Source organism: Apteryx mantelli, chromosome 8, assembly GCF_036417845.1.
Source record: "Apteryx mantelli isolate bAptMan1 chromosome 8, bAptMan1.hap1, whole genome shotgun sequence".
In the NCBI taxonomy this organism is placed as follows: domain Eukaryota; kingdom Metazoa; phylum Chordata; class Aves; order Apterygiformes; family Apterygidae; genus Apteryx; species Apteryx mantelli.
In genome coordinates this window covers 3,678,805-3,703,364 of record NC_089985.1, presented here as the reverse complement: position 1 = coordinate 3,703,364, position 24,560 = coordinate 3,678,805, and positions in this window count along the sequence as shown.

Sequence of the window (24,560 nt, the reverse complement as noted above, 5' to 3'; positions counted from 1 at the left end):
ATTACCCACGTCACGCCCACGTCACGTTCGAATCTCCCACGTCACACCCACCTCACGTTCGAAACACCCACGTCACACCCACGCCACGTTCGAAACTCCCACGTCACACCCACGTCACGTTCGAATCTCCCACGTCACACCCACGTCACGTTCGAATTACCCACGTCACGCCCACGTCACGTTCGAATCTCCCAGGTCACGTTCGAATCACCCACGTCACGCCCACGTCACGTTCGAATCTCCCACGTCACACCCACGTCACGTTCGAATCTCCCACGTCACACCCACCTCACGTTCGAAAATCCCACGTGAAACCCACGTCACGTTCTAATCTCACACGTCACGCCCACGTCACGTTCGAACCTCCCACGTCACGCTCACGTCACGTTCGAATCTCCCACGTCACAACCACGTCACGTTCGAATCTCCCACGTCACGTTCGAATCTCCCACGTCACGCCCACGTCACGTTCGAACCTCCCACGTCACGCCCACTTCACATTCGAATCTCCCACGTCACACCCACGTCACGTTCGAATCTCCCACGTCACGTTCGAATCACCCACGTCACGTCCACGTCACGTTCGAATCTCCTACGTCACACCCACGTCACGTTCGAATCTCCCACGTCACACCCACGTCACGTTCGAATTACACACGTCACGCCCACGTCACATTCGAATCTCCCACGTCACACCCACGTCACGTTCGAATCTGCCACGTCACACCCAGGTCACGTTCGAATCTCAAACGTCACACCCACGTCACGTTCGAAACTCCCACGTCACACCCACGTCACGTTCGAATCTCCCACGTCACACCCACGTCACGTTCGAATCTCCCACGTCACACCCACGTCACATTCGAATATCCCACGTCACACCCACGTCACGTTCGAATCTCCCACGTCACACCCACGTCACGTTCGAAACTCCCACGTCACGTTCGAATCACCCACGTAACGCTCACGTCACGTTCGAATCTCCCACGTCACGCCCACGTCACGTTCGAATCTCCCACGTCACACCCACGTCACGTTCGAAACTCCCACGTCACACCCACGTCACGTTCGAATTACCCACGTCACACCCACGTCACATTCGAATCTCCCACGTCACGCCCACGTCACGTTCGAACCTCCCACGTCACGCCCACTTCACATTCGAATCTCCCACGTCACACCCACGTCACGTTCGAATCTCCCACGTCACGTTCGAATCACCCACGTCACGTCCACGTCACGTTCGAATCTCCTACGTCACACCCACGTCACGTTCGAATCTCCCACGTCACACCCACGTCACGTTCGAATTACACACGTCACGCCCACGTCACATTCGAATCTCCCACGTCACACCCACGTCACGTTCGAATCTGCCACGTCACACCCAGGTCACGTTCGAATCTCAAACGTCACACCCACGTCACGTTCGAAACTCCCACGTCACACCCACGTCACGTTCGAATCTCCCACGTCACACCCACGTCACATTCGAATATCCCACGTCACACCCACGTCACGTTCGAATCTCCCACGTCACACCCACGTCACGTTCGAAACTCCCACGTCACGTTCGAATCACCCACGTAACGCTCACGTCACGTTCGAATCTCCCACGTCACGCCCACGTCACGTTCGAATCTCCCACGTCACACCCACGTCACGTTCGAAACTCCCACGTCACACCCACGTCACGTTCGAATTACCCACGTCACGCCCACGTCACATTCGAATCTCCCACGTCACACCCACGTCACGTTCGAATTACACACGTCACACCCAGGTCACTTTCGAATCTCCCACGTCACACCCACGTCACGTTCGAAACTCCCACGTCACACCCACGTCACGTTCGAATCTCCCACGTCACACCCACGTCACGTTCTAATCTCCCACGTCACGCCCACGTCACGTTCGAATCTCCCACGTCACACCCACGTCACGTTCGAATTACACACGTCACGCCCACGTCACATTCGAATCTCCCACGTCACACCCACGTCACGTTCGAAACTCCCACGTCACACCCACGTCACGTTCTAATCTCCCACGTCACACCCAGGTCACGTTCGAACCTCCGACGTCACACCCACGTCACGTTCGAATTACCCACGTCACGCCCACGTCACATTCGAATCTCCCACGTCACACCCACGTCACGTTCGAATCTCCCACGTCACGTTCGAATCACCCACGTCACGCCCACGTCACGTTCGAATCTCCCACGTCACACCCACCTCACGTTCGAAACACCCACGTCACACCCACGCCACGTTCGAATCTCCCACGTCACACCCACGTCACGTTCGAATCTCCCACGTCACGTTCGAATCACCCACGTCACGCCCACGTCACTTTCGAATCTCCCACGTCACACCCACCTCGCCTTCGAAGCACATATCGAACAACCATGCTCCTCCCTTGCAACAGCCTCACACTGCTAGTGCCAAGGTGTGAGGACAGCTGGTGTAGGCTTGCGGAGGGGAGGCAAGGGAGCCGGGCACTCGTGCTGGGGGCTGTCCTAGGCATGCGGAGGCAACCTCTGCCTTCCCAGTGCTCTTCCTCTGAGCCCTGCTTGGTGGGGGAGCCTTGAAGCTGGGTGGCACACCCTCGCCAATTTCGAACCACCCAGGTCACGTTCGAATCTCCCAGGTCACACCCACGTCACGTTCGAAACTCCCACGTCACACCCACGTCACGTTCTAATCTCCCACGTCACGCCCACGTCACGTTCGAACCTCCCACGTCACGCTCACGTCACGTTCGAATCTCCAACGTCACACCCACGTCACTTTCGAATCTCCCACGTCACGTTCGAATCACCCACGTCACGCCCACGTCACGTTCGAATCTCCCACGTCACACCCACCTCAAGTTCGAAACACCCACGTCACACCCACGCCACGTTCGAAACTCCCACGTCACACCCACGTCACGTTCGAATCTCCCACGTCACACCCAGGTCACGTTCTAATCTCCCACGTCACACCCACGTCACGTTCGAATTACCCACGTCACGCCCACGTCACATTCGAATCTCCCACGTCACGCCCACTTCACATTCGAATCTCCCACGTCACACCCACGTCACGTTCGAATCTCCCACGTCACGTTCGAATCACCCACGTCACGTCCACGTCACGTTCGAATCTCATACGTCACACCCACGTCACGTTCGAATCTCCCACGTCACACCCACGTCACGTTCGAATTACACACGTCACGCCCACGTCACATTCGAATCTCCCACGTCACACCCACGTCACGTTCGAATCTGCCACGTCACACCCACGTCACGTTCGAATCTCCCACGTCACACCCACTTCACACCGATGTCACGTTCGAATACCCCACGTCACACCCCCGTCACGTTCGAATCTCCCACGTCACACCCACGTCACGTTCGAAACTCCCACGTCACACCCACGTCACGTTCGAATCTCCCACGTCACGCCCACGTCACGTTCTAATCTCCCACGTCACGCCCACGTCACGTTCGAACCTCCCACGTCACGCCCACGTCACATTCGAATCTCCCACGTCACACCCACGTCACGTTCGAATCTCCCACGTCACGTTCGAATCACCCACGTCACGCCCACGTCACGTTCGAATCTCCCACGTCACACCCACCTCACGTTCGAAACACCCACGTCACACCCACGTCACGTTCGAATCTCCACGTCACACCCACGTCACGTTCGAATCTCCCACGTCACACCCACGTCACGTTCGAATTACCCACGTCACGCCCACGTCACGTTCGAATCTCCCACGTCACACCCAGGTCACGTTCGAAACTCCCACGTCACACCCACGTCACGTTCGAAACTCCCACGTCACGCCCACGTCACGTTCGAACCTCCCACGTCACGCTCACGTCACGTTCGAATCTCCCACGTCACGTTCGAATCACCCACGTCACGTCCACGTCACGTTCGAATCTCCCACGTCACACCCACGTCACGTTCGAATCTCCCACGTCACACCCACGTCACGTTCGAAACTCCCACGTCACACCCACGTCACGTTCTAATCTCCCACGTCACACCCAGGTCACGTTCGAACCTCCGACGTCACACCCACGTCACGTTCGAATTACCCACGTCACGCCCACGTCACATTCGAATCTCCCACGTCACACCCACGTCACGTTCGAATCTCCCACGTCACGTTCGAATCACCCACGTCACGCCCACGTCACGTTCGAATCTCCCACGTCACACCCACCTCACGTTCGAAACACCCACGTCACACCCACGCCACGTTCGAATCTCCCACGTCACACCCACGTCACGTTGGAATATTCACGTCACACCCACGTCACGTTCGAATTTCCCACGTCACACCCACGTCACGTTCGAATCTCCCACGACACGTTCGAATCACCCACGTCACGTCCACGTCACGTTCGAATCTCCTACGTCACACCCACGTCACGTTCGAATTACACACGTTACGCCCACGTCACATTGGAATCTCCCACGTCACACCCACGTCACGTTCGAAACTCCCACGTCACACCCACGTCACGTTCGAATATCCCACGTCACACCCACGTCACGTTCGAATTACACACGTCACGCCCACGTCACATTCGAATCTCCCACGTCACACCCACCTCAAGTTCGAAACACCCACGTCACACCCACGTCACGTTCGAATCTCCCACGTCACACCCACGTCACGTTCGAATTTCCCACGTCACGCCCACGTCACATTCGAATCTCCCACGTCACACCCACGTCACGTTCGAATCTCCCACGTCACACCCACGTCACGTTCGAATTACCCACGTCACGCCCACGTCACGTTCGAATCTCCACGTCACACCCACCTCACGTTCGAAACACCCACGTCACACCCACGCCACGTTCGAAACTCCCACGTCACACCCACGTCACGTTCGAATCTCCCACGTCACACCCACGTCACGTTCGAATTACCCACGTCACGCCCACGTCACATTCGAATCTCCCACGTCACACCCACGTCACGTTCGAATCTCCCACGTCACGTTCGAATCACCCACGTCACGTCCACGTCACGTTCGAATCTCCTACGTCACACCCACGTCACGTTCGAATCTCCCACGTCACACCCACGTCACGTTCGAATTACACACGTCACGCCCACGTCACATTCGAATCTCCCACGTCACACCCACGTCACGTTCGAATCTCCCAGGTCACGTTCGAATCACCCACGTCACGCCCACGTCACGTTCGAATCTCCCACGTCACACCCACGTCACGTTCGAATCTCCCACGTCACACCCACCTCACGTTCGAAAATCCCACGTGAAACCCACGTCACGTTCTAATCTCACACGTCACGCCCACGTCACGTTCGAACCTCCCACGTCACGCTCACGTCACGTTCGAATCTCCCACGTCACAACCACGTCACGTTCGAATCTCCCACGTCACGTTCGAATTACCCACGTCACGCCCACGTCACGTTCGAATCTCCCACGTCACGCCCACGTCACGTTCGAACCTCCCACGTCACGCCCACTTCACATTCGAATCTCCCACGTCACACCCACGTCACGTTCGAATCTCCCACGTCACGTTCGAATCACCCACGTCACGTCCACGTCACGTTCGAATCTCCTACGTCACACCCACGTCACGTTCGAATCTCCCACGTCACACCCACGTCACGTTCGAATTACACACGTCACGCCCACGTCACATTCGAATCTCCCACGTCACACCCACGTCACGTTCGAATCTGCCACGTCACACCCAGGTCACGTTCGAATCTCAAACGTCACACCCACGTCACGTTCGAAACTCCCACGTCACACCCACGTCACGTTCGAATCTCCCACGTCACACCCACGTCACGTTCGAATCTCCCACGTCACACCCACGTCACATTCGAATATCCCACGTCACACCCACGTCACGTTCGAATCTCCCACGTCACACCCACGTCACGTTCGAAACTCCCACGTCACGTTCGAATCACCCACGTAACGCTCACGTCACGTTCGAATCTCCCACGTCACGCCCACGTCACGTTCGAATCTCCCACGTCACACCCACGTCACGTTCGAAACTCCCACGTCACACCCACGTCACGTTCGAATTACCCACGTCACGCCCACGTCACATTCGAATCTCCCACGTCACACCCACGTCACGTTCGAATTACACACGTCACACCCAGGTCACTTTCGAATCTCCCACGTCACACCCACGTCACGTTCGAAACTCCCACGTCACACCCACGTCACGTTCGAATCTCCCACGTCACACCCACGTCACGTTCTAATCTCCCACGTCACGCCCACGTCACGTTCGAATCTCCCACGTCACACCCACGTCACGTTCGAATTACACACGTCACGCCCACGTCACATTCGAATCTCCCACGTCACACCCACGTCACGTTCGAAACTCCCACGTCACACCCACGTCACGTTCTAATCTCCCACGTCACACCCAGGTCACGTTCGAACCTCCGACGTCACACCCACGTCACGTTCGAATTACCCACGTCACGCCCACGTCACATTCGAATCTCCCACGTCACACCCACGTCACGTTCGAATCTCCCACGTCACGTTCGAATCACCCACGTCACGCCCACGTCACGTTCGAATCTCCCACGTCACACCCACCTCACGTTCGAAACACCCACGTCACACCCACGCCACGTTCGAATCTCCCACGTCACACCCACGTCACGTTCGAATCTCCCACGTCACGTTCGAATCACCCACGTCACGCCCACGTCACTTTCGAATCTCCCACGTCACACCCACCTCGCCTTCGAAGCACATATCGAACAACCATGCTCCTCCCTTGCAACAGCCTCACACTGCTAGTGCCAAGGTGTGAGGACAGCTGGTGTAGGCTTGCGGAGGGGAGGCAAGGGAGCCGGGCACTCGTGCTGGGGGCTGTCCTAGGCATGCGGAGGCAACCTCTGCCTTCCCAGTGCTCTTCCTCTGAGCCCTGCTTGGTGGGGGAGCCTTGAAGCTGGGTGGCACACCCTCGCCAATTTCGAACCACCCAGGTCACGTTCGAATCTCCCAGGTCACACCCACGTCACGTTCGAAACTCCCACGTCACACCCACGTCACGTTCTAATCTCCCACGTCACGCCCACGTCACGTTCGAACCTCCCACGTCACGTTCGAATCACCCACGTCACGCCCACGTCACGTTCGAATCTCCCACGTCACACCCACCTCAAGTTCGAAACACCCACGTCACACCCACGCCACGTTCGAAACTCCCACGTAACACCCACGTCACGTTCGAATCTCCCACGTCACGCCCACGTCACGTTCGAATCTCCCACGTCACACCCACGTCACGTTCGAAACTCCCACGTCACACCCACGTCACGTTCGAATATCCCACGTCACACCCACGTCACGTTCGAATCTCCCACGTCACACCCACGTCACGTTCGAAACTCCCACGTCACGTTCGAATCACCCACGTAACGCTCACGTCACGTTCGAATCTCCCACGTCACGCCCACGTCACGTTCGAATCTCCCACGTCACGTTCGAAACACCCACGTCACACCCACGCCACGTTCGAAACTCCCACGTCACACCCACGTCACGTTCGAATCTCCCACGTCACGCCCACGTCACGTTCGAATCTCCCACGTCACACCCACGTCACGTTCGAATCTCCCACGTCACGCCCACGTCACATTCGAATCTCCCACGTCACACCCACGTCACGTTCGAATCTCCCACGTCACGTTCGAATCACCCACGTCACGTCCACGTCACGTTCGAATCTCCTACGTCACACCCACGCCACGTTCGAATCTCCCACGTCACACCCACGTCACGTTCGAATTACACACGTTACGCCCACGTCACATTGGAATCTCCCACGTCACACCCACGTCACGTTCGAAACTCCCACGTCACACCCACGTCACGTTCGAATCTCCCACGTCACACCCACGTCACGTTCGAATTACACACGTCACGCCCACGTCACATTCGAATCTCCCACGTCACACCCACGTCACGTTCGAATCTCCCACGTCACACCCACGTCACATTCGAATCTCCCACGTCACACCCACGTCACGTTCTAATCTCCCACGTCACACCCACGTCACGTTCGAAACTCCCACGTCACACCCACGTCACGTTCGAATTACCCACGTCACGCCCACGTCAATTCGAATCTCCCACGTCACACCCACGTCACGTTCGAATATCCCACGTCACGTTCGAATCACCCACGTCACGCCCACGTCACGTTCGAATCTCCCACGTCACGCCCACCTCACGTTCGAACCTCCCACGTCAAACCCACGTCACTTTCGAATCTCCCACGTCACACCCACGTCACATTCGAAACTCCCACGTCACACCCACGTCACGTTCTAATCTCCCACGACACGCCCACGTCACGTTCGAACCTGCCACGTCACGCTCACGTCACGTTCGAATCTCCCACGTCACACCCACGTCACGTTCGAATTACCCACGTCACTCCCACGTCACATTCGAATCTCCCACGTCACACCCACGTCACGTTCGAATCTCCCACGTCACGTTCGAATCACCCACGTCACGCCCACGTCACGTTCGAATCTCCCACGTCACACCCACCTCACGTTCGAAACACCCACGTCACACCCACGCCACTTTCGAAACTCCCACGTCACACCCATGTCACGTTCGAATCTCCCACGTCACACCCACGTCACGTTCGAACCTCCGACGTCACGCTCACGTCACGTTCGAATCTCCCACGTCACACCCACGTCACGTTCGAATCTCCCACGTCACGTTCGAATCACCCACGTCACGCCCACGTCACGTTCGAATCTCCCACGTCACACCCACGTCACGTTCGAATTACCCACGTCACGCCCACGTCACATTCGAATCTCCCACGTCACACCCACGTCACGTTCGAATTACACACGTCACGCCCACGTCACATTCGAATCTCCCACGTCACACCCACGTCACGTTCGAATCTCCCACGTCACGTTCGAATCACCCACGTCACGTCCACGTCACGTTCGAATCTCCTACGTCACACCCACGTCACGTTCGAATCACCCCCGTCACACCCACCTCGCCTTCGAAGCACATATCGAGCAACCATGCTCCTCCCTTGCAACAGCCTCACACTGCTAGTGCCAAGGAGTGAGGACAGCTGGTGTAGGCTTGCGGAGGGGAGGCAAGGGAGCCGGGCACTCGTGCTGGGGGCTGTCCTAGGCATGCGGAGGCAACCTCTGCCTTCCCAGTGCTCTTCCTCTGAGCCCTGCTTGGTGGGGGAGCCTTGAAGCAGGGTGGCACACCCTCGCCAATTTCGAACCACCCAGGTCACGTTCGAATCTGTCACGTCACACCCACGTCACGTTCGAATCTCCCACGTCACACCCACGTCACGTTCGAATTACACACGTCACGCCCACGTCACATTCGAATCTCCCACGTCACACCCACGTCACGTTCGAATCTCCCACGTCACGTTCGAATCACCCACGTCACGTCCACGTCACGTTCGAATCTCCTACGTCACACCCACGTCACGTTCGAATCTCCCACGTCACACCCACGTCACGTTCGAATTACACACGTCACGCCCACGTCACATTCGAATCTCCCACGTCACACCCACGTCACGTTCGAATCTGCCACGTCACACCCAGGTCACGTTCGAATCTCCCACGTCACACCCACGTCACGTTCGAAACTCCCACGTCACACCCACGTCACGTTCGAATCTCCCACGTCACACCCACGTCACGTTCGAATCTCCCACGTCACACCCACGTCACATTCGAATATCCCACGTCACACCCACGTCACGTTCGAATCTCCCACGTCACACCCACGTCACGTTCGAATCTCCCACGTCACACCCAGGTCACGTTCGAATCTCCCACGTCACACCCACGTCACGTTCGAAACTCCCACGTCACACCCACGTCACGTTCGAATCTCCCACGTCACACCCACGTCACGTTCGAATCTCCCACGTCACACCCACGTCACATTCGAATATCCCACGTCACACCCACGTCACGTTCGAATCTCCCACGTCACACCCACGTCACGTTCGAATTACACACGTCACGCCCACGTCACATTCGAATCTCCCACGTCACGCCCACTTCACATTCGAATCTCCCACGTCACACCCACGTCACGTTCGAATCTCCCACGTTACGCTCGAATCACCCACGTCACGTCCACGTCACGTTCGAATCTCCTACGTCACACCCACGTCACGTTCGAATCTCCCACGTCACAGCCACGTCACGTTCGAATTACACACGTCACGCCCACGTCACATTCGAATCTCCCACGTCACGCCCACGTCACGTTCGAAACTCCCACGTCACACCCACCTCACGTTCGAATCTCCCACGTCACACCCACGTCACGTTCGAATCTCCCACGTCACGCCCACGTCACGTTCGAATCTCCCACGTCACACCCACGTCACGTTCGAATTACACACGTCACGCCCACGTCACATTCGAATCTCCCACGTCACACCCACGTCACGTTCGAAACTCCCACGTCACACCCACGTCACGTTCGAATCTGCCACGTCACACCCAGGTCACGTTCGAAACTCCCACGTCACACCCACGTCACGTTCGAATTACCCACGTCACGCCCACGTCACATTCGAATCTCCCACGTCACACCCACGTCACGTTCGAATCTCCCACGTCACACCCACGTCACGTTCGAATCCCCCACGTCACGTTCGAATCTCCCACGTCACACCCACCTCACGTTCGAAAATCCCACGTCACACCCACGTCACGTTCTAATCTCACACGTCACGCCCACGTCACGTTCGAACCTCCCACGTCACGCCCACGTCACATTCGAATCTCCCACGTCACACCCACGTCACGTTCGAATCTCCCACGTCACGTTCGAATCACCCACGTCACGTCCACGTCACGTTCGAATCTCCTACGTCACACCCACGTCACGTTCGAATCACCCCCGTCACACCCACCTCGCCTTCGAAGCACATATCGAGCAACCATGCTCCTCCCTTGCAACAGCCTCACAGTGCTAGTGCCAAGGTGTGAGGACAGCTGGTGTAGGCTTGCGGAGGGGAGGCAAGGGAGCCGGGCACTCGTGCTGGGGGCTGTCCTAGGCATGCGGAGGCAACCTCTGCCTTCCCAGTGCTCTTCCTCTGAGCCCTGCTTGGTGGGGGAGCCTTGAAGCAGGGTGGCACACCCTCGCCAATTTCGAACCACCCAGGTCACGTTCGAATCTGTCACGTCACACCCACGTCACGTTCGAATCTCCCACGTCACACCCACGTCACGTTCGAATTACACACGTCACGCCCACGTCACATTCGAATCTCCCACGTCACACCCACGTCACGTTCGAATCTCCCAGGTCACGTTCGAATCACCCACGTCACACCCACGTCACGTTCGAATCTCCCAAGTAACACCCACGTCACGTTCGAATCTCCCAGGTCACGTTCGAACCTCCCACGTCACGCTCACGTCACGTTCGAATCTCCCACGTCACACCCACGTCACGTTCGAATCTCCCAGGTCACGTTCGAATCACCCACGTCACGCCCACGTCACGTTCGAATCTCCCACGTCACACCCACGTCACGTTCGAATCTCCCACGTCACACCCACCTCACGTTCGAAAATCCCACGTCAAACCCACGTCACGTTCTAATCTCACACGTCACGCCCACGTCACGTTCGAACCTCCCACGTCACGCTCACGTCACGTTCGAATCTCCCACGTCACACCCACGTCACGTTCGAATCTCCCACGTCACGTTCGAATCACCCACGTCACGTCCACGTCACGTTCGAATCTCCTACGTCACACCCACGTCACGTTCGAATTACACACGTTACGCCCACGTCACATTGGAATCTCCCACGTCACACCCACGTCACGTTCGAAACTCCCACGTCACACCCACGTCACGTTCGAATATCCCACGTCACACCCACGTCACGTTCGAATTACACACGTCACGCCCACGTCACATTCGAATCTCCCACGTCACACCCACCTCAAGTTCGAAACACCCACGTCACACCCACGTCACGTTCGAATCTCCTACGTCACACCCACGTCACGTTCGAATTTCCCACGTCACGCCCACGTCACATTCGAATCTCCCACGTCACACCCACGTCACGTTCGAATCTCCCACGTCACACCCACGTCACGTTCGAATTACCCACGTCACGCCCACGTCACGTTCGAATCTCCCACGTCACACCCACCTCACGTTCGAAACACCCACGTCACACCCACGCCACGTTCGAAACTCCCACGTCACACCCACGTCACGTTCGAATCTCCCACGTCACACCCACGTCACGTTCGAATTACCCACGTCACGCCCACGTCACGTTCGAATCTCCCAGGTCACGTTCGAATCACCCACGTCACGCCCACGTCACGTTCGAATCTCCCACGTCACACCCACGTCACGTTCGAATCTCCCACGTCACACCCACCTCACGTTCGAAAATCCCACGTGAAACCCACGTCACGTTCTAATCTCACACGTCACGCCCACGTCACGTTCGAACCTCCCACGTCACGCTCACGTCACGTTCGAATCTCCCACGTCACAACCACGTCACGTTCGAATCTCCCACGTCACGTTCGAATCTCCCACGTCACGCCCACGTCACGTTCGAACCTCCCACGTCACGCCCACTTCACATTCGAATCTCCCACGTCACACCCACGTCACGTTCGAATCTCCCACGTCACGTTCGAATCACCCACGTCACGTCCACGTCACGTTCGAATCTCCTACGTCACACCCACGTCACGTTCGAATCTCCCACGTCACACCCACGTCACGTTCGAATTACACACGTCACGCCCACGTCACATTCGAATCTCCCACGTCACACCCACGTCACGTTCGAATCTGCCACGTCACACCCAGGTCACGTTCGAATCTCAAACGTCACACCCACGTCACGTTCGAAACTCCCACGTCACACCCACGTCACGTTCGAATCTCCCACGTCACACCCACGTCACGTTCGAATCTCCCACGTCACACCCACGTCACATTCGAATATCCCACGTCACACCCACGTCACGTTCGAATCTCCCACGTCACACCCACGTCACGTTCGAAACTCCCACGTCACGTTCGAATCACCCACGTAACGCTCACGTCACGTTCGAATCTCCCACGTCACGCCCACGTCACGTTCGAATCTCCCACGTCACACCCACGTCACGTTCGAAACTCCCACGTCACACCCACGTCACGTTCGAATTACCCACGTCACACCCACGTCACATTCGAATCTCCCACGTCACGCCCACGTCACGTTCGAACCTCCCACGTCACGCCCACTTCACATTCGAATCTCCCACGTCACACCCACGTCACGTTCGAATCTCCCACGTCACGTTCGAATCACCCACGTCACGTCCACGTCACGTTCGAATCTCCTACGTCACACCCACGTCACGTTCGAATCTCCCACGTCACACCCACGTCACGTTCGAATTACACACGTCACGCCCACGTCACATTCGAATCTCCCACGTCACACCCACGTCACGTTCGAATCTGCCACGTCACACCCAGGTCACGTTCGAATCTCAAACGTCACACCCACGTCACGTTCGAAACTCCCACGTCACACCCACGTCACGTTCGAATCTCCCACGTCACACCCACGTCACATTCGAATATCCCACGTCACACCCACGTCACGTTCGAATCTCCCACGTCACACCCACGTCACGTTCGAAACTCCCACGTCACGTTCGAATCACCCACGTAACGCTCACGTCACGTTCGAATCTCCCACGTCACGCCCACGTCACGTTCGAATCTCCCACGTCACACCCACGTCACGTTCGAAACTCCCACGTCACACCCACGTCACGTTCGAATTACCCACGTCACGCCCACGTCACATTCGAATCTCCCACGTCACACCCACGTCACGTTCGAATTACACACGTCACACCCAGGTCACTTTCGAATCTCCCACGTCACACCCACGTCACGTTCGAAACTCCCACGTCACACCCACGTCACGTTCGAATCTCCCACGTCACACCCACGTCACGTTCTAATCTCCCACGTCACGCCCACGTCACGTTCGAATCTCCCACGTCACACCCACGTCACGTTCGAATTACACACGTCACGCCCACGTCACATTCGAATCTCCCACGTCACACCCACGTCACGTTCGAAACTCCCACGTCACACCCACGTCACGTTCTAATCTCCCACGTCACACCCAGGTCACGTTCGAACCTCCGACGTCACACCCACGTCACGTTCGAATTACCCACGTCACGCCCACGTCACATTCGAATCTCCCACGTCACACCCACGTCACGTTCGAATCTCCCACGTCACGTTCGAATCACCCACGTCACGCCCACGTCACGTTCGAATCTCCCACGTCACACCCACCTCACGTTCGAAACACCCACGTCACACCCACGCCACGTTCGAATCTCCCACGTCACACCCACGTCACGTTCGAATCTCCCACGTCACGTTCGAATCACCCACGTCACGCCCACGTCACTTTCGAATCTCCCACGTCACACCCACCTCGCCTTCGAAGCACATATCGAACAACCATGCTCCTCCCTTGCAACAGCCTCACACTGCTAGTGCCAAGGTGTGAGGACAGCTGGTGTAGGCTTGCGGAGGGGAGGCAAGGGAGCCGGGCACTCGTGCTGGGGGCTGTCCTAGGCATGCGGAGGCAACCTCTGCCTTCCCAGTGCTCTTCCTCTGAGCCCTGCTTGGTGGGGGAGCCTTGAAGCTGGGTGGCACACCCTCGCCAATTTCGAACCACCCAGGTCACGTTCGAATCTCCCAGGTCACACCCACGTCACGTTCGAAACTCCCACGTCACACCCACGTCACGTTCTAATCTCCCACGTCACGCCCACGTCACGTTCGAACCTCCCACGTCACGCTCACGTCACGTTCGAATCTCCAACGTCACACCCACGTCACTTTCGAATCTCCCACGTCACGTTCGAATCACCCACGTCACGCCCACGTCACGTTCGAATCTCCCACGTCACACCCACCTCAAGTTCGAAACACCCACGTCACACCCACGCCACGTTCGAAACTCCCACGTCACACCCACGTCACGTTCGAATCTCCCACGTCACACCCAGGTCACGTTCTAATCTCCCACGTCACACCCACGTCACGTTCGAATTACCCACGTCACGCCCACGTCACATTCGAATCTCCCACGTCACGCCCACTTCACATTCGAATCTCCCACGTCACACCCACGTCACGTTCGAATCTCCCACGTCACGTTCGAATCACCCACGTCACGTCCACGTCACGTTCGAATCTCATACGTCACACCCACGTCACGTTCGAATCTCCCACGTCACACCCACGTCACGTTCGAATTACACACGTCACGCCCACGTCACATTCGAATCTCCCACGTCACACCCACGTCACGTTCGAATCTGCCACGTCACACCCACGTCACGTTCGAATCTCCCACGTCACACCCACTTCACACCGATGTCACGTTCGAATACCCCACGTCACACCCCCGTCACGTTCGAATCTCCCACGTCACACCCACGTCACGTTCGAAACTCCCACGTCACACCCACGTCACGTTCGAATCTCCCACGTCACGCCCACGTCACGTTCTAATCTCCCACGTCACGCCCACGTCACGTTCGAACCTCCCACGTCACGCCCACGTCACATTCGAATCTCCCACGTCACACCCACGTCACGTTCGAATCTCCCACGTCACGTTCGAATCACCCACGTCACGCCCACGTCACGTTCGAATCTCCCACGTCACACCCACCTCACGTTCGAAACACCCACGTCACACCCACGTCACGTTCGAATCTCCACGTCACACCCACGTCACGTTCGAATCTCCCACGTCACACCCACGTCACGTTCGAATTACCCACGTCACGCCCACGTCACGTTCGAATCTCCCACGTCACACCCAGGTCACGTTCGAAACTCCCACGTCACACCCACGTCACGTTCGAAACTCCCACGTCACGCCCACGTCACGTTCGAACCTCCCACGTCACGCTCACGTCACGTTCGAATCTCCCACGTCACGTTCGAATCACCCACGTCACGTCCACGTCACGTTCGAATCTCCCACGTCACACCCACGTCACGTTCGAATCTCCCACGTCACACCCACGTCACGTTCGAAACTCCCACGTCACACCCACGTCACGTTCTAATCTCCCACGTCACACCCAGGTCACGTTCGAACCTCCGACGTCACACCCACGTCACGTTCGAATTACCCACGTCACGCCCACGTCACATTCGAATCTCCCACGTCACACCCACGTCACGTTCGAATCTCCCACGTCACGTTCGAATCACCCACGTCACGCCCACGTCACGTTCGAATCTCCCACGTCACACCCACCTCACGTTCGAAACACCCACGTCACACCCACGCCACGTTCGAATCTCCCACGTCACACCCACGTCACGTTGGAATATTCACGTCACACCCACGTCACGTTCGAATTTCCCACGTCACACCCACGTCACGTTCGAATCTCCCACGACACGTTCGAATCACCCACGTCACGTCCACGTCACGTTCGAATCTCCTACGTCACACCCACGTCACGTTCGAATTACACACGTTACGCCCACGTCACATTGGAATCTCCCACGTCACACCCACGTCACGTTCGAAACTCCCACGTCACACCCACGTCACGTTCGAATATCCCACGTCACACCCACGTCACGTTCGAATTACACACGTCACGCCCACGTCACATTCGAATCTCCCACGTCACACCCACCTCAAGTTCGAAACACCCACGTCACACCCACGTCACGTTCGAATCTCCCACGTCACACCCACGTCACGTTCGAATTTCCCACGTCACGCCCACGTCACATTCGAATCTCCCACGTCACACCCACGTCACGTTCGAATCTCCCACGTCACACCCACGTCACGTTCGAATTACCCACGTCACGCCCACGTCACGTTCGAATCTCCACGTCACACCCACCTCACGTTCGAAACACCCACGTCACACCCACGCCACGTTCGAAACTCCCACGTCACACCCACGTCACGTTCGAATCTCCCACGTCACACCCACGTCACGTTCGAATTACCCACGTCACGCCCACGTCACATTCGAATCTCCCACGTCACACCCACGTCACGTTCGAATCTCCCACGTCACGTTCGAATCACCCACGTCACGTCCACGTCACGTTCGAATCTCCTACGTCACACCCACGTCACGTTCGAATCTCCCACGTCACACCCACGTCACGTTCGAATTACACACGTCACGCCCACGTCACATTCGAATCTCCCACGTCACACCCACGTCACGTTCGAATCTCCCAGGTCACGTTCGAATCACCCACGTCACGCCCACGTCACGTTCGAATCTCCCACGTCACACCCACGTCACGTTCGAATCTCCCACGTCACACCCACCTCACGTTCGAAAATCCCACGTGAAACCCACGTCACGTTCTAATCTCACACGTCACGCCCACGTCACGTTCGAACCTCCCACGTCACGCTCACGTCACGTTCGAATCTCCCACGTCACAACCACGTCACGTTCGAATCTCCCACGTCACGTTCGAATTACCCACGTCACGCCCACGTCACGTTCGAATCTCCCACGTCACGCCCACGTCACGTTCGAACCTCCCACGTCACGCCCACTTCACATTCGAATCTCCCACGTCACACCCACGTCACGTTCGAATCTCCCACGTCACGTTCGAATCACCCACGTCACGTCCACGTCACGTTCGAATCTCCTACGTCACACCCACGTCACGTTCGAATCTCCCACGTCACACCCACGTCACGTTCGAATTACACACGTCACGCCCACGTCACATTCGAATCTCCCACGTCACACCCACGTCACGTTCGAATCTGCCACGTCACACCCAGGTCACGTTCGAATCTCAAACGTCACACCCACGTCACGTTCGAAACTCCCACGTCACACCCACGTCACGTTCGAATCTCCCACGTCACACCCACGTCACGTTCGAATCTCCCACGTCACACCCACGTCACATTCGAATATCCCACGTCACACCCACGTCACGTTCGAATCTCCCACGTCACACCCACGTCACGTTCGAAACTCCCACGTCACGTTCGAATCACCCACGTAACGCTCACGTCACGTTCGAATCTCCCACGTCACGCCCACGTCACGTTCGAATCTCCCACGTCACACCCACGTCACGTTCGAAACTCCCACGTCACACCCACGTCACGTTCGAATTACCCACGTCACGCCCACGTCACATTCGAATCTCCCACGTCACACCCACGTCACGTTCGAATTACACACGTCACACCCAGGTCACTTTCGAATCTCCCACGTCACACCCACGTCACGTTCGAAACTCCCACGTCACACCCACGTCACGTTCGAATCTCCCACGTCACACCCACGTCACGTTCTAATCTCCCACGTCACGCCCACGTCACGTTCGAATCTCCCACGTCACACCCACGTCACGTTCGAATTACACACGTCACGCCCACGTCACATTCGAATCTCCCACGTCACACCCACGTCACGTTCGAAACTCCCACGTCACACCCACGTCACGTTCTAATCTCCCACGTCACACCCAGGTCACGTTCGAACCTCCGACGTCACACCCACGTCACGTTCGAATTACCCACGTCACGCCCACGTCACATTCGAATCTCCCACGTCACACCCACGTCACGTTCGAATCTCCCACGTCACGTTCGAATCACCCACGTCACGCCCACGTCACGTTCGAATCTCCCACGTCACACCCACCTCACGTTCGAAACACCCACGTCACACCCACGCCACGTTCGAATCTCCCACGTCACACCCACGTCACGTTCGAATCTCCCACGTCACGTTCGAATCACCCACGTCACGCCCACGTCACTTTCGAATCTCCCACGTCACACCCACCTCGCCTTCGAAGCACATATCGAACAACCATGCTCCTCCCTTGCAACAGCCTCACACTGCTAGTGCCAAGGTGTGAGGACAGCTGGTGTAGGCTTGCGGAGGGGAGGCAAGGGAGCCGGGCACTCGTGCTGGGGGCTGTCCTAGGCATGCGGAGGCAACCTCTGCCTTCCCAGTGCTCTTCCTCTGAGCCCTGCTTGGTGGGGGAGCCTTGAAGCTGGGTGGCACACCCTCGCCAATTTCGAACCACCCAGGTCACGTTCGAATCTCCCAGGTCACACCCACGTCACGTTCGAAACTCCCACGTCACACCCACGTCACGTTCTAATCTCCCACGTCACGCCCACGTCACGTTCGAACCTCCCACGTCACGTTCGAATCACCCACGTCACGCCCACGTCACGTTCGAATCTCCCACGTCACACCCACCTCAAGTTCGAAACACCCACGTCACACCCACGCCACGTTCGAAACTCCCACGTAACACCCACGTCACGTTCGAATCTCCCACGTCACGCCCACGTCACGTTCGAATCTCCCACGTCACACCCACGTCACGTTCGAAACTCCCACGTCACACCCACGTCACGTTCGAATATCCCACGTCACACCCACGTCACGTTCGAATCTCCCACGTCACACCCACGTCACGTTCGAAACTCCCACGTCACGTTCGAATCACCCACGTAACGCTCACGTCACGTTCGAATCTCCCACGTCACGCCCACGTCACGTTCGAATCTCCCACGTCACGTTCGAAACACCCACGTCACACCCACGCCACGTTCGAAACTCCCACGTCACACCCACGTCACGTTCGAATCTCCCACGTCACGCCCACGTCACGTTCGAATCTCCCACGTCACACCCACGTCACGTTCGAATCTCCCACGTCACGCCCACGTCACATTCGAATCTCCCACGTCACACCCACGTCACGTTCGAATCTCCCACGTCACGTTCGAATCACCCACGTCACGTCCACGTCACGTTCGAATCTCCTACGTCACACCCACGCCACGTTCGAATCTCCCACGTCACACCCACGTCACGTTCGAATTACACACGTTACGCCCACGTCACATTGGAATCTCCCACGTCACACCCACGTCACGTTCGAAACTCCCACGTCACACCCACGTCACGTTCGAATCTCCCACGTCACACCCACGTCACGTTCGAATTACACACGTCACGCCCACGTCACATTCGAATCTCCCACGTCACACCCACGTCACGTTCGAATCTCCCACGTCACACCCACGTCACATTCGAATCTCCCACGTCACACCCACGTCACGTTCTAATCTCCCACGTCACACCCACGTCACGTTCGAAACTCCCACGTCACACCCACGTCACGTTCGAATTACCCACGTCACGCCCACGTCAATTCGAATCTCCCACGTCACACCCACGTCACGTTCGAATATCCCACGTCACGTTCGAATCACCCACGTCACGCCCACGTCACGTTCGAATCTCCCACGTCACGCCCACCTCACGTTCGAACCTCCCACGTCAAACCCACGTCACTTTCGAATCTCCCACGTCACACCCACGTCACATTCGAAACTCCCACGTCACACCCACGTCACGTTCTAATCTCCCACGACACGCCCACGTCACGTTCGAACCTGCCACGTCACGCTCACGTCACGTTCGAATCTCCCACGTCACACCCACGTCACGTTCGAATTACCCACGTCACTCCCACGTCACATTCGAATCTCCCACGTCACACCCACGTCACGTTCGAATCTCCCACGTCACGTTCGAATCACCCACGTCACGCCCACGTCACGTTCGAATCTCCCACGTCACACCCACCTCACGTTCGAAACACCCACGTCACACCCACGCCACTTTCGAAACTCCCACGTCACACCCATGTCACGTTCGAATCTCCCACGTCACACCCACGTCACGTTCGAACCTCCGACGTCACGCTCACGTCACGTTCGAATCTCCCACGTCACACCCACGTCACGTTCGAATCTCCCACGTCACGTTCGAATCACCCACGTCACGCCCACGTCACGTTCGAATCTCCCACGTCACACCCACGTCACGTTCGAATTACCCACGTCACGCCCACGTCACATTCGAATCTCCCACGTCACACCCACGTCACGTTCGAATTACACACGTCACGCCCACGTCACATTCGAATCTCCCACGTCACACCCACGTCACGTTCGAATCTCCCACGTCACGTTCGAATCACCCACGTCACGTCCACGTCACGTTCGAATCTCCTACGTCACACCCACGTCACGTTCGAATCACCCCCGTCACACCCACCTCGCCTTCGAAGCACATATCGAGCAACCATGCTCCTCCCTTGCAACAGCCTCACACTGCTAGTGCCAAGGAGTGAGGACAGCTGGTGTAGGCTTGCGGAGGGGAGGCAAGGGAGCCGGGCACTCGTGCTGGGGGCTGTCCTAGGCATGCGGAGGCAACCTCTGCCTTCCCAGTGCTCTTCCTCTGAGCCCTGCTTGGTGGGGGAGCCTTGAAGCAGGGTGGCACACCCTCGCCAATTTCGAACCACCCAGGTCACGTTCGAATCTGTCACGTCACACCCACGTCACGTTCGAATCTCCCACGTCACACCCACGTCACGTTCGAATTACACACGTCACGCCCACGTCACATTCGAATCTCCCACGTCACACCCACGTCACGTTCGAATCTCCCACGTCACGTTCGAATCACCCACGTCACGTCCACGTCACGTTCGAATCTCCTACGTCACACCCACGTCACGTTCGAATCTCCCACGTCACACCCACGTCACGTTCGAATTACACACGTCACGCCCACGTCACATTCGAATCTCCCACGTCACACCCACGTCACGTTCGAATCTGCCACGTCACACCCAGGTCACGTTCGAATCTCCCACGTCACACCCACGTCACGTTCGAAACTCCCACGTCACACCCACGTCACGTTCGAATCTCCCACGTCACACCCACGTCACGTTCGAATCTCCCACGTCACACCCACGTCACATTCGAATATCCCACGTCACACCCACGTCACGTTCGAATCTCCCACGTCACACCCACGTCACGTTCGAAACTCCCACGTCACGTTCGAATCACCCACGTAACGCTCACGTCACGTTCGAATCTCCCACGTCACACCCACGTCACGTTCGAAACTCCCACGTCACACCCACGTCACGTTCGAATTACCCACGTCACGCCCACGTCACATTCGAATCTCCCACGTCACACCCACGTCACGTTCGAATTACACACGTCACACCCAGGTCACTTTCGAATCTCCCACGTCACACCCACGTCACGTTCGAAACTCCCACGTCACACCCACGTCACGTTCGAATCTCCCACGTCACACCCACGTCACGTTCTAATCTCCCACGTCACGCCCACGTCACGTTCGAATCTCCCACGTCACACCCACGTCACGTTCGAATTACACACGTCACGCCCACGTCACATTCGAATCTCCCACGTCACACCCACGTCACGTTCGAAACTCCCACGTCACACCCACGTCACGTTCTAATCTCCCACGTCACACCCAGGTCACGTTCGAAACTCCCACGTCACACCCACGTCACGTTCGAATTACCCACGTCACGCCCACGTCACATTCGAATCTCCCACGTCACACCCACGTCACGTTCGAATCTCCCACGTCACGTTCGAATCACCCACGTCACGCCCACGTCACGTTCGAATCTCCCACGTCACACCCACCTCACGTTCGAAACACCCACGTCACACCCACGCCACGTTCGAATCTCCCACGTCACACCCACGTCACGTTCGAATCTCCCACGTCACGTTCGAATCACCCACGTCACGCCCACGTCACTTTCGAATCTCCCACGTCACGCCCACCTCGCCTTCGAAGCACATATCGAACAACCATGCTCCTCCCTTGCAACAGCCTCACACTGCTAGTGCCAAGGAGTGAGGACAGCTGCTGTAGGCTTGCGGAGGGGAGGCAAGGGAGCCGGGCACTCGTGCTGGGGGCTGTCCTAGGCATGCGGAGGCAACCTCTGCCTTCCCAGTGCTCTTCCTCTGAGCCCTGCTTGGTGGGGGAGCCTTGAAGCTGGGTGGCACACCCTCGCCAATTTCGAACCACCCAGGTCACGTTCGAATCTCCCAGGTCACACCCACGTCACGTTCGAAACTCCCACGTCACACCCACGTCACGTTCTAATCTCCCACGTCACGCCCACGTCACGTTCGAACCTCCCACGTCACGCTCACGTCACGTTCGAATCTCCCACGTCACACCCACGTCACGTTCGAATCTCCCACGTCACGTTCGAATCACCCACGTCACGCCCACGTCACGTTCGAATCTCCCACGTCACACCCACCTCAAGTTCGAAACACCCACGTCACACCCACGCCACGTTCGAAACTCCAACGTCACACCCACGTCACGTTCGAATCTCCCACGTCACACCCAGGTCACGTTCTAATCTCCCACGTCACACCCACGTCACGTGCGAATTACCCACGTCACGCCCACGTCACATTCGAATCTCCCACGTCACGCCCACTTCACATTCGAATCTCCCACGTCACACCCACGTCACGTTCGAATCTCCCACGTCACGTTCGAATCACCCACGTCACACCCACGTCACGTTCGAATCTCCTACGTCACACCCACGTCACGTTCGAATCTCCCACGTCACACCCACGTCACGTTCGAATTACACACGTCACGCCCACGTCACATTCGAATCTCCCACGTCACACCCACGTCACGTTCGAATCTGCCACGTCACACCCAGGTCACGTTCGAATCTCCCACGTCACACCCACGTCACGTTCGAAACTCCCACGTCACACCCACGTCACGTTCGAATCTCCCACGTCACACCCACGTCACGTTCGAATCTCCCACGTCACGTTCGAATTACCCACGTCACGCCCACGTCAAGTTCGAAACTCCCACGTCACACCCACGTCACGTTCGAATCTCCCACGTCACGCCCACGTTACGTTCGAACCTCCCACGTCACGCCCACTTCACATTCGAATCTCCCACGTCACACCCACGTCACGTTCGAATCTCCCACGTCACACCCACGTCACGTTCGAATTACACACGTCACGCCCACGTCACATTCGAATCTCCCACGTCACACCCACGTCACGTTCGAATCTGCCACGTCACACCCAGGTCACGTTCGAATCTCCCACGTCACACCCACGTCACGTTCGAAACTCCCACGTCACACCCACGTCACGTTCGAATCTCCCACGTCACACCCACGTCACGTTCGAATCTCCCACGTCACACCCACGTCACGTTCTAATCTCCCACGTCACACCCACGTCACGTTCGAATTACACACGTCACGCCCACGTCACATTCGAATCTCCCACGTCACACCCACGTCACGTTCGAATCTCCCACGTCACACCCACGTCACGTTCGAATCTCCCACGTCACGCCCACGTCACGTTCGAACCTCCCACGTCACGCTCACGTCACGTTCGAATCTCCCAGGTCACGCCCACGTCACGTTCGAATCTCCCACGTCACGTTCGAATTACACGTCACGCCCACGTCACGTTCGTATCTCCCACGT